The sequence below is a fragment of the Salminus brasiliensis genome, chromosome 4 (genome assembly GCF_030463535.1).
Source record: "Salminus brasiliensis chromosome 4, fSalBra1.hap2, whole genome shotgun sequence".
Classification (NCBI taxonomy): domain Eukaryota; kingdom Metazoa; phylum Chordata; class Actinopteri; order Characiformes; family Bryconidae; genus Salminus; species Salminus brasiliensis.
Genome location: NC_132881.1, coordinates 47,567,774 through 47,579,270, shown reverse-complemented (window position 1 = coordinate 47,579,270; position 11,497 = coordinate 47,567,774). Strand labels below are relative to the sequence as shown.

Genomic DNA, 11,497 nt, shown 5'->3' with positions numbered 1-11,497 from the left:
TTTGGTCGGCCTAGCCATTCTTGCCATTCTTATATATATATATATAGAGAGAGATTTAGGATGTCGTGGCTTGGGGGGTTTCCAGTAGGCCTAAGTTGTAGGAGTGTGCAGCTACAGTTAATGTTAATGTACAATTTCAAATGTTTCAATTAAATTTATATATATATATAGATAAAATATATAAATTTTATAGGTTTGCAATTATTTCTTATTTATTATATAATATATAAAAATATATGTAATAATATTTTATTAAATACATTTTATATAATTTGATTTTTTTTCATTTAGTTTTTTTTACAGCAAATGTTGTCACAAAGCAGCTTTACAAAGTCAGAGCCTCCTTAGAGCAAAAACTCCCTCAGTTCGAGAGGAAGAAACCCTGAGAGGAACCCGTCCTCCTCAGGTCGACACGGATCATAATAATAAAACACAGGAATAAAATAAAAACAACAAGGAAACTAAACTGAATTAAGAAAAAAAGGTTAAAGTGGCGTCAAGCTGTACAAGATGACAATGTGAGTGAGAATGATAAAGTCTGCAGATAAAAATAATACACACACATTTACTCATTTAGCAAAAGACCAATACATAATTAGCCTTAATCGCCTACATGACCACATCACCTCCTGTCAGTTCAACCTACAGCCTAGGCCTACTTAAACCTGAACCCCCTACCCCAGCCTTTACAGCCTAACTACGGTGGATACCCGTGTGTCCCCAGTTTCCTCTACACTGAAAACGAACATATGACACCCTGTTTTTAAGATCCTTATTCAACCAGGATGAATGTGTGCACACTTTTGACTAGTTTGACACTTTTGACTAGTGGAAAATATGAACTGTTGTATTGATGCATCATATTTATAGTCATATTTGTATAAGCTTAGAGCTTAGGTATAGGAAGTATTGGGTATACAGCAGACAAGAAGTGTTGAATGTGGAAGAACAGAAACACACACACACACACACACACACACACATATATATATATATATAGTATATATGAGATATATATAGTATATATGGTAGTAAACTATATATAAAAGCCCCACTGAAACTCAACATCACTATGTATATTAATTATTCCAAATAAATTCATTTCACAGGTCTAAACTGCACAGACTTTTAATGTTTGACTTTGAAAATATGAACTGTTGTATTGATGCAAGTCATATTTCTATAAGCTTACATTTACATTTACGGCATTTAGCAGACGCTCTTATCCAGAGCAACTTACAAGGTCACTCGTATTACAGAAGTGGGCCAATGGAGTGTTAGGAGTCTTGCCCAAGGACTCTTATTGGTGTAGCGCAGCATAGTCACCCAGACCAGGAATCGAACCCTGGTCTCCCACATGGTGTTGTTGTAACGCAATGGTAGGTGGTGTTGTTATCTGTTGCGCCACACCAGCCACCAAGCTCAGAGCTTAGGTATAGGAAGTATTGGGTATACAGCAGACGAGACGTGTTGAATGTGGAAGAATAGAAACTAGCTCAGAATAGAAACACAGATTCATATATATTTATAGCCTCACTGAAATTATCAACATCACTATATTATATTATTCAGATTAATTCAGTTCACAGGCCTAAACTGCACAGACTTTCAATGTTCAACTTTTTCTACTTTGTTGTTTACAAGGAGTGAGGATGTAAACAAGCTGTTACCCTAAACAGTGTAAACAGTGCTGCAAAACAATTAAAGCCTCCAATCGTGTTTTCTCAGGTTCTAGTTACAGTATTGGGAGTTAGCTCTCAGGATTACAGTGAAGAGACACATTTTAGCATTGCCCATCAATTTTAACACACATTTTCCAGCAGGCTGTAAACAACACCAAACAACAGAGCGAGAGAGAGCGAGAGAGAGAGAGAGAGACTGGCCTTGTTTTAGGGGTGAGCTAGTTTCTGTTCTTCCACACGTTCAACGCTTCTTGCCTGCTGCTTCTTATTAAACACAAGTTGTTCCTGAGCTCAGTGAAATGATCTTCATCCTAAAAAATATTGGATATTTGGATGTGGCCATATTTTCATTTTCAATAAGGAGGAGACTGGGGACTCCTACACTGGGCAGGATGTCACGGCTGGGGGGGTAACAGGGGGTTCACAGGGACCTAATAGGCCAACAGTGGGCCAACAGTGGCAGCTTGCCGAGCCCGGGTATCGAACCCACAACATTTACATTTACATTTATGGCATTTAGCTGACACTCTTATCCAGAGCGACTTACAGAGGAGGGCCAGTGTAGTGTTAGGAGTCTTGCCCAAGGACTCTTATTGGTGTAGCGCAGCAACCCAGTCACCCAGACTGGGAATGAATGAAGGTGAAGGTGCACGTATTCGTCACTGTACAGTGTGGACTGTACAGCGAAATGTGTCCTCCGCATTTAACCCATCTGGTAGTGAACACACACTCACACACACACACGTGTTAGGGGCAGTGAGTACACACACACACCCAGAGCGGTGGGCAGCCAACTCCAGCGCCCGGGGAGCAGAGAGGGTAAAGGGCCTTGCTCAAGGGCCCAACAGTGGCAGCTTGCCGAGCCCGGGAATCGAACCCACAACCCTGTTATCGATATCCCGGCGCTCTAACCACCACTGCCCCACATCGAACCCCAGTCTCCAACATGGTGTGGCAGCTCAGTGGCAGGTAGTGGCATTATCTGTTGCGCCACACCAACCACAACCCTGCCTCAATAGCGCAGAGCTCTAACCGCTGAGCCTCCACCACCGCCTCTAAGAGGTTATACATCACCGAGAAGAACCGCTTCACTGAATTCTTCCCATTTAAGCCGTCTATATATAAACCCACTGTCTTCACTTCCCTTTTTTAAGACTTATGTGTATATATTTAGGAAACTCTCGGGCTGAGACAGTGATGGAAGGCATTAACATTATCACTGGAACACTTTAGACTAAAAGTCAGGATGAGGAAGAGTCTGGAGAGGGCAACACGGCAGAAGACGACGAAGGAAAAAAGCAAAAGTGGCAGAAAGATAAAACAGTAAGGGCCTGTGAGGAAAGAGGGAGGGGGAAGTAACGAGTGACACTGAGGAAAATGACAGGGAGTGACGGGATGATGATGAGAGAAGGTGAAAGGTGCAGAGAGAGTGGAACCGGAACGAGAGAAAGAAGGAGAGAGAGAGAGAGAGAGAGAGACCAAGAGCGATGAGGAAAAAAGGAAGAGAAACTAGCGAATAAGTGGAGAGAGGAAGAGAGGCTGAGAGTGAGGGGCTGTCTGTGCTATTACGCCTCTTTTCAGGCTCAGTTGGCCGTTGTGGAGGCCGGTGACAGGAGGTCAAAGCAATTCCACCATGTAACACGCACAAATTCCACCGCAAATAACACAGCCATAAAAAACCAGGGCAGCAGCTCCTCTAACATGGAACCTTCCAGAAGAAGAAAAACTCGCTTGAAGAGAAGAAAGCTCGGCTACACAAGCTGAAAACAGGGTGGAAACACAAGCACAATGGAAAAATCACACGTTCCTCACATTCACGTTCGCCTGTATCCTCCTCTTAAACACGTATTAATTGACAAAAGTATTGGGACACTTGTTCACGCGTTTATTGTTTCTTCTGAAATCAAAAGGGGATTCAAAAGAGTTGATCCTGCTTTTGTTGGAGTAACTGTACTCCAACTCTACTCTCCAGGGTGGAATACTTTCTACTAGCATTGCTGTAAGGATTTGATTGCATTCAGCGACAAGTCAAGTCAAGTGGGTTTTCAAGTGTGTTAACGAGATCAGGAGGAGATTGGATGATAATGACGATGATGATGATGATAAAGGTAAAAGTAAAGGTGCATGTATTTGTCACTGTACAGTGTACACTGCACAGCGAAATGTGTCCTCCGCATTTAACCCATCTGTGGTAGTGAACACACACACACTAGTGCACTAGGGGCAGCGAGTACACACACCCAGAGCAGTGGGCAGCCAACTCCAGCGCCCGGGGAATCACCACCCCATCACCTTATCCTTAACTCTCCAACTCTTCTCAAGCGTATTAGATGGAGCACCATCCATCCACTGCTCAACAGATCAATGCTTGGGGGAGCACTGAATGTATTTGTTTCTATCTCTGACTGGACTGGCAAAAGCATTTTCCCAGAAGTTCTGGTCAGTTTGCTGGCTAACGTGATCAAGAGCCTTAAGGCAGAGCTCTGGTTAACCTTAGTTATCACAGTCACAGTTTCACAGTCGTTTGAATGAAACATTTAGCAGACTCTCTTCTCCAGAGCGACTTACAAAAGAACTTCACTATTTACTGAAGAAGAACCTCAGCTAGTTAAAATAGACTAAAAATTAAAGATCCTCTAAACTTAGACTCTACTAAACACAAGTCAATATGGAGACCAGAATACTCTACTCTTTACCAAAGTCCTCTCAGAAGAGGAGGGTCTTCAGTCTGGGTTTGAGGACAGCGAGTGTTGGACTCTGCTGTTCGGACACCCAGGGGAAGTTCATTCCACCACTTCGGTGCAGGACAGTAAAAAGTCTGGACGCTCGTCTTCCGTGGATCTTAAAGGATGGCGGGTCGAGCCGAGCCGTACTTGAAGCTGGAAGGACTCTTGGTGCAGATCAGGCTTTTGACCATCGCCATCAAGTACGGAGGGGCTGGCCGGTCCAGTCAGGGGTCTGAAACTGATGACCTGGGCAGCAGCTACAGGAAGCTACAGTGAAGAGAGAACGCAGCAGAGGAGGAGGAGGAGCTGAACATGACTAAACTTAGAAAGTTGAAGACGACCCGACCCGACCCGTGCCGCTGCATTCTGGATAAGTTGCAGGGGTCTGATGGTGAGCAGAGGAAGACCAGCCAGAGGAGAGCTGCAGTGGTCAAGTCTTGAAGTGAGGAGAGACTGAACGAGCACCTGGGCGACTCTCTAGAGGTTGAGGAAGGGTGGAATTCTTCAGGATCTATAGGACCGAGTCAGAACTGCAACATGACTTGAGAACTTGATAACTGATCATCCATCACTACACCAAGACTTCCAGCTTCTGTAGATGGAGTGACCAGAGAGTTCTCAAAGGAGATGGCAAGATCACTTGGTCAATCTTGGTTCGTCCCAAACTGAAAAGTCTGACGGTCCAGACCTGACCATGCCTTTAATGCTGGAAATAGGACGCAGCAGAGTGAGCTGTGTTGGTAGAGCCAGGCTCAGGTGATTGATGTGGCCGAGCGGCCCCTTCAGACAGAGAGCTGGAAGAATATGCAGGCGTTTTGGCTTCTGACCAGGCATTGGTGATTAATCCATTAGAGTAATGGACATTTTAGCCCCTTTTGTAAAACATGTTTTTTGGGCATCCTTTATAACTAACAGGCCGCCATAAAAAAAAAAGACAGCCAGCGACTTGAAAGCCATAAAAAGCAATTATTCCTTTGTAATGCAAGAAGCAGACATCATAAAAGTATAACTGTAATTGCCATTAATTGCACATGGGTGACCGGATCTGCATGGCTAATGCTCTGAGTGCCCACCGACGTGATTTATGCGCTCTGATTAGCTTCACTAGCAGAAAATCACGAGGATGTATGGAATTTTTTTTACAAGCTTTTAAAGCACTGCAAGCACTTCATATACTCCGCTACAGAACGCAGGAATCCTTGATGTAATTTGGGTTTAATTTACGACTCAGGGAGCAATCTGTGACATGAGGTTCATTGCAGTGATTATACTGTTAAAGGAGCGTTTTACTGAACCTGGATTTGATTAATACAACAAAGCTCACGCCGTTCAGCGCAGAACTGCATGTGAAGGAGGGCTGCCAATGAAAATGAACCTGCTGCATGCACACACACACACACACACACACACACACACACACACACACACACACACAGAGTAGTGTACCACTGTTTGGACATCACTGTACAAGGTATGAGTTTGGGGTACGAGTACTGTCTGTCTGTCTGTCTGTCTGTCTGTCTATCTATCTATCTACCTGTCTGTCTGTCTACCCATCTGTCTTTGTCTATCTATGTCTCTACCCATTTGTCTGTCTGTCTACCCGTCTGTCTTTCTGTCTGTCTGTCTGTCTGTCTGTCTATCTATCTATCTATCTATCTATCTATCTGTCTGTCTGTCTGTCTGTCTGTCTGTTTACCTATATGTCTGTCTATCTGTCTTTCTGTCTGTCTGTCTGTCTGTATGTCTGTCTGTCTGTCTTTCTGTCTGTCTGTCTGTCTGTCTACCTGTCTGTCTATCTATCTATCTATCTATCTATCTATCTATCTATCTGTATGTCTGTCTGTCTGTCTGTCTGTCTGTCTGTCTGTTTACCTGTCTGTCTGTCTGTCTGTCTGTCTGTCTTTCTGTCTGTCTGTCTACCCGTCTACCCATCTATCTATCTATCTATCTATCTATCTATCTACCTACCTACCTACCTACCTACCTACCTACCTATGCCTGTCTGTCTGTCTATCTATCTGTCTATCTGTCTCTCTATCTGTGTCTCTCTATTTGTTTTCATTTCAGACACCAAACAGCTCAAGCTAAGCTTTGCATATCATGGCTGTAACAGCTCAGAGCTTAGCGCTGGGGTTCCCACACTGTTTCATGTCAGGCTGCTCTGTACATTTGATTGATTTTTCCAGTGAAAATAAGTGAATACTTTTCCTACAGGAAACCCACATTTCTTTTCTTTCCCCTCATGAATAAACAGAGACACGAATTACATACAAATAGGAGATAAATGCAGCTATATGCTCCACATATGCTGTACTACATATCCCCTCTTCCACTGAAATTGAACTGGGAGAGCGTTTCAGCCAGAGCTCGTGTGAGTCTATTTCAGCGCTTCACCTGCTCTTCCAGATTTAGGGACTAGAGGTTGGTAATTTTGCTGGGAGTTTTCTATCGTATGACACTTTGGATTTGGAACCTGGGACTGGGACCCTACTGTCACCACGACCCTTGTCCCTTTTTGTTATTTTAAATTAATAAATGGAAAATGAAAATGAAAATATATGAAATTATATATGTATATATTATGTATATAATGACATTATATATGCAAATTTAATGGAATTAATATTCAAATATTATAAAACAGTAATATATACATGAAAAAGCTTTCCTTTAACTTTACTAAGAGAGGGGCATATTTTATATATAAAATATCATTCTGTCTGGAAAATGTACACAGATACACACAACCCCCCCTTCCCAACTTGAGCAGGTGCAGGTGTGAAGGTCCGAAGCCTCCGAGACAATCTTTCTATTTTTATTCTCTCCAGTGATTCACCATCACACACGTCTGACAGATCAAGAACACTCGTTTCCAAACAGGCTGACTGTACTCACTGATGATGAGAATTCACAACACTGCACTGAATGACGGGTGTGTGTGTGTGTGAGAGAGTGTGTGTGTACACATGCAGGAGAAGACTTTTAATCATTATCAAAGTCTTAATTGATATTAAAAGAAAACAACTCTCATGACCTGCAAAAGACTATAAAGCAAGCTGACTGGACGGAGGATCTGACCGTAAATCCACACTGCACTAAAACAATAAAATAAATGACATCTAAGCAAGTGAAATCCTTTAATCTACTGTAATCATCTGACGTATCATTTCTACATGACATTATTCTATTATTTTCATTTAGTGTAAGAAATTTTATCTACTGGAAGTCTCTCATTATATTAATATTATGCTTATTTATATTTTATAATATTTTGCTTATTTTTTGGGGTAAAAACTGTTGTCAAATATTTCTTAAATTAAACAAAATGATAGATAGAATAGATTCATACACTTTTGTTGGATAAAATGATATGTAATAGAAAAGTAAAATCCAAAAAGTAAAAATCTATAAATAAATAAAATGTAAAATTTCAATAAATACATGTAATTAAATACTGGGATGGATAACAATATTATAAATAATAATGTAATACAAGTAACGTAAAAGTTAATAATAATAATAATAATAATAATAATAATAATAATAATAATACATAAAATAAGCGAATATACAAAAAAGGTCAAAAGAAAAAAATATTAAGTTAATTAGTAAAGGTGACGTATTTATTACTGTGCTCTCCGTATTTGACCCATCTGTGGTAGTGACACACACACACACACACACACACACACACACACACACACACTAGTGAACTAGGTGCAGTGAGCACACACACACACACACACACCCAGAGCGGTGGGCAGCCAACTCCAGCACCTGGGCAGCAGAGAGGGTGAAGGGCCTTGCTCAAGGACCCAACAGTGGCAGCTTGCCGAGCCCGGGTGTCGAACCCACAACCCTGTTATCAATAGCCCGGAGCTCTAACTGCTGAGCCAGCACTGCCCCATACAATCAGTTAGGCAGCACTTAATGACAGTCAAGCAGAAGCAGCTGTGGTGTAAAGGGTAGAGTGTGGGCTTAGGACCAGAAGATTGATGGTTTGATCCCACGGACCCCGGAATCCACTGCTGAGGTGCCCTTCTGCAAGGCACCCAACCTCAAACTGCTCCCTGACCACGCAGGGTGTGTTCTCACTGCCCTACTCACTAGTGAGTGTGTGTCTTCAGCTGCTGTTGCTGCATCGCTGTGCCGACGCTGTGGCGTTTGCTTAATCTCAGAGTTTCGTCCAAACCAGCGTCCGTGTCTGAACTTCAGGTCTTTACTCGTTTTATCCCGCAAACAATACGAGAAGAGCTCGCTGAGAGTGTGTGAGCAAAGTGTGTGTGTGTGTGTGTGAAGTGTGGGTGTAGTGTGGACAGTGGAGACAGCTTAACTCAGCTGTGAGCCCAGTATTATGGGTAAAGCCTGGCACGGACACATGTTTATTTACAAAGCAGCAGCAGGCAGGACATGACAAAGGCCACACCAAACAGGGTCAGCCCCAGCCTGTATGAATTATTGATATCCATCATGTGCTCTGTGTGTGTCGGAGTGTGTGTGTGTGTGTGTGTGTGTGTGTGTGCGCGAATGCATGTTTTATGTGTGTGTTTAAGCCTGAAGTAATGTGGTCATCATGTCAGTACTAAACAGTGGCCTTTATTTGAGAGAAGGAGTAAATTCCAGGCTCTCTGTGAAGCTCAGGGGAGGTTAAAGTGGACTATTATTATATATCATTTTAAAGGTGAGGATTATCCTTTATTATACCTCAATACACCAATCACACGTTCTGAACTAGGCATGTAACCTACCTATGCCCCACCTACTTTGTCCCCCACCTGCTGCTGGAATTTGAGCAATTCCATGTATATGTATGTCATTAGGGTGAATATTAATAACGCTCTAAATGTAGGTATTGTGATATACACTGAGGAGGCGGAGCTACAGTCTCTCATTAGGATGAATATTAATAACGCTCTAAATGTAGGTATTGTGATATACACTGAGGAGGCGGAGCTACAGTCTCTCATTAGGGTGAATATTAATAACTCTCTAAATGTAGGTATTGTGATATACACTGAGGAGGCGGAGCTACAGTCTCTCATTAGAGTGAATATTAATAACGCTCTAAATGTAGGTATTGTGATATACACTGAGGAGGCGGAGCTACAGTCTCTCATTAGGGTGAATATTAATAAGCTCTAAATGTAGGTATTGTGATATACACTGAGGAGGAGGAGGAGCTACAGTCTCTCATTAGAGTGAATATTAATAAGCTCTAAATGTAGGTATTGTGATATACACTGAGGAGGCGGAGCTACAGTCTCTCATTAGGGTGAATATTAATAAGCTCTAAATGTAGGTATTGTGATATACACTGAGGAGGCGGAGCTACAGTCTCTCATTAGGGTGAATATTAATAACTCTCTAAATGTAGGTATTGTGATATACACTGAGGAGGCGGAGCTACAGTCTCTCATTAGAGTGAATATTAATAACGCTCTAAATGTAGGTATTGTGATATACACTGAGGAGGCGGAGCTACAGTCTCTCATTAGGGTGAATATTAATAAGCTCTAAATGTAGGTATTGTGATATACACTGAGGAGGCGGAGCTACAGTCTCTCATTAGGGTGAATATTAATAAGCTCTAAATGTAGGTATTGTGATATACACTGAGGAGGAGGAGGAGCTACAGTCTCTCATTAGGGTGAATATTAATAAGCTCTAAATGTAGGTATTGTGATATACACTGAGGAGGCGGAGCTACAGCCTCTCATTAGGGTGAATAATAATAATGCTCTAAATGTAGGTATTGTGATATACACTGAGGAGGCGGAGCTACAGTCTCTCATTAGGGTTGAATGGGAGTGTCCTGTAAAGCTTTTCCAACCTCAGAAGAGTAGTCATGAAATAGTGCAAACATGAATCTCTTATTGCTTTCTTCCTCACCTGTTTCATCTCAGCTCATCCTCCTCCTCGGCTCTGTCTCGTTGGCTGGTCACCTTTCTTCTTCACTTCTGCATTCAGAGACACAAAACAACAAGAGGAAGAAAAACCAGTGAATGAAAAACTGAAACCCAACCAAACATCAATCACTTGAGGTCACCTGTGCTCCTTTCATCAAACGGTTATTGAAAGAGAGAGAGAGAGAGAGAGATAGGGAGAGGGTGAGAGACAATAAGAAAGAGAGAGAGAGAGAGAGATAGGGAGAGGGTGAGAGACAATAAGAAAGAGAGAGAGAGAGAGAGAGAAGCAAAAAAAGGAAAATTCCATTGGCAGAGAGAGAAACTCATGCAGCAGATGTTCAGTGTTTGCAAGGCAAATGAAGACCAGCCGGTCCACTTCAGCCCTGATCCATTACTGCCTCATCTATCTCTCTCATATACACGCACTGCTGTTCAAAAGTTTGGAATCAATATTTTGAACAATATATAATAACCAATTATGTTGTAGACAAATTAATTTAAAATATGTATAATGTCAGAACTAATGAGTAATATTAAGCTAATATCCAGTAATTAATTAATAATTAATATCCAGTATGAAGCTCTAATAACATTAATATCCAGTATGAAGTTGCAATAGCATTAATATCCAGTATGAAGTTGTAATAGCATTAATATCCAGTATGAAGCTCTTATAAAATTAATATCCAGTATGAAGCTCTTATAAAATTAATATCCAGTATGAAGTTCTAATAACATTAATATCCAGTATGACATTCTAATAACATGAATATCCAGTATGAATCTGTAATAACATTAATATCCAGTATGAAGCTGTAATATCGTTAATATCCAGTATGAATCTGTAATAACATTAATATCCAGTATGAAGCTGTAATAACATTAATATCCAGTATGAATCTGTAATATCATTAATATCCAGTATGAAGTTCTAATAACATTAATATCCAGTATGAAGCTCTAATAACATTAATATCCAGTATGAATCTGTAATAGCATTAATACACTCTGCTGTTTGGTCTATGATACTTCAGTATAGGCTGTATTCTCTACTGTGGAGTAAAATATCAGCTGTTAAAGTTGACCAGTTATTCCAAACCTACAGAATAATGAAGTGGTGGTGTACTCACACAAGCCCGTATGGTAGTGTAAATTACCCGACTGCAGGACGTGTCTGATT

At 41.4% G+C, this 11,497-nt stretch overlaps 1 protein-coding gene across 1 annotated transcript in view; it reads right to left on the bottom strand.

Annotated features, from left to right (window-relative positions):
- Window positions 1–11,497, bottom strand: part of tenm3 (teneurin transmembrane protein 3) — an 890,613-nt gene that overhangs the window by 551,605 nt on the left and 327,511 nt on the right. Inside the window, 1 exon segment of the mRNA XM_072677215.1 lies at window positions 10,301–10,368. The gene's annotated coding sequence lies outside the window, so the exon portion shown is untranslated.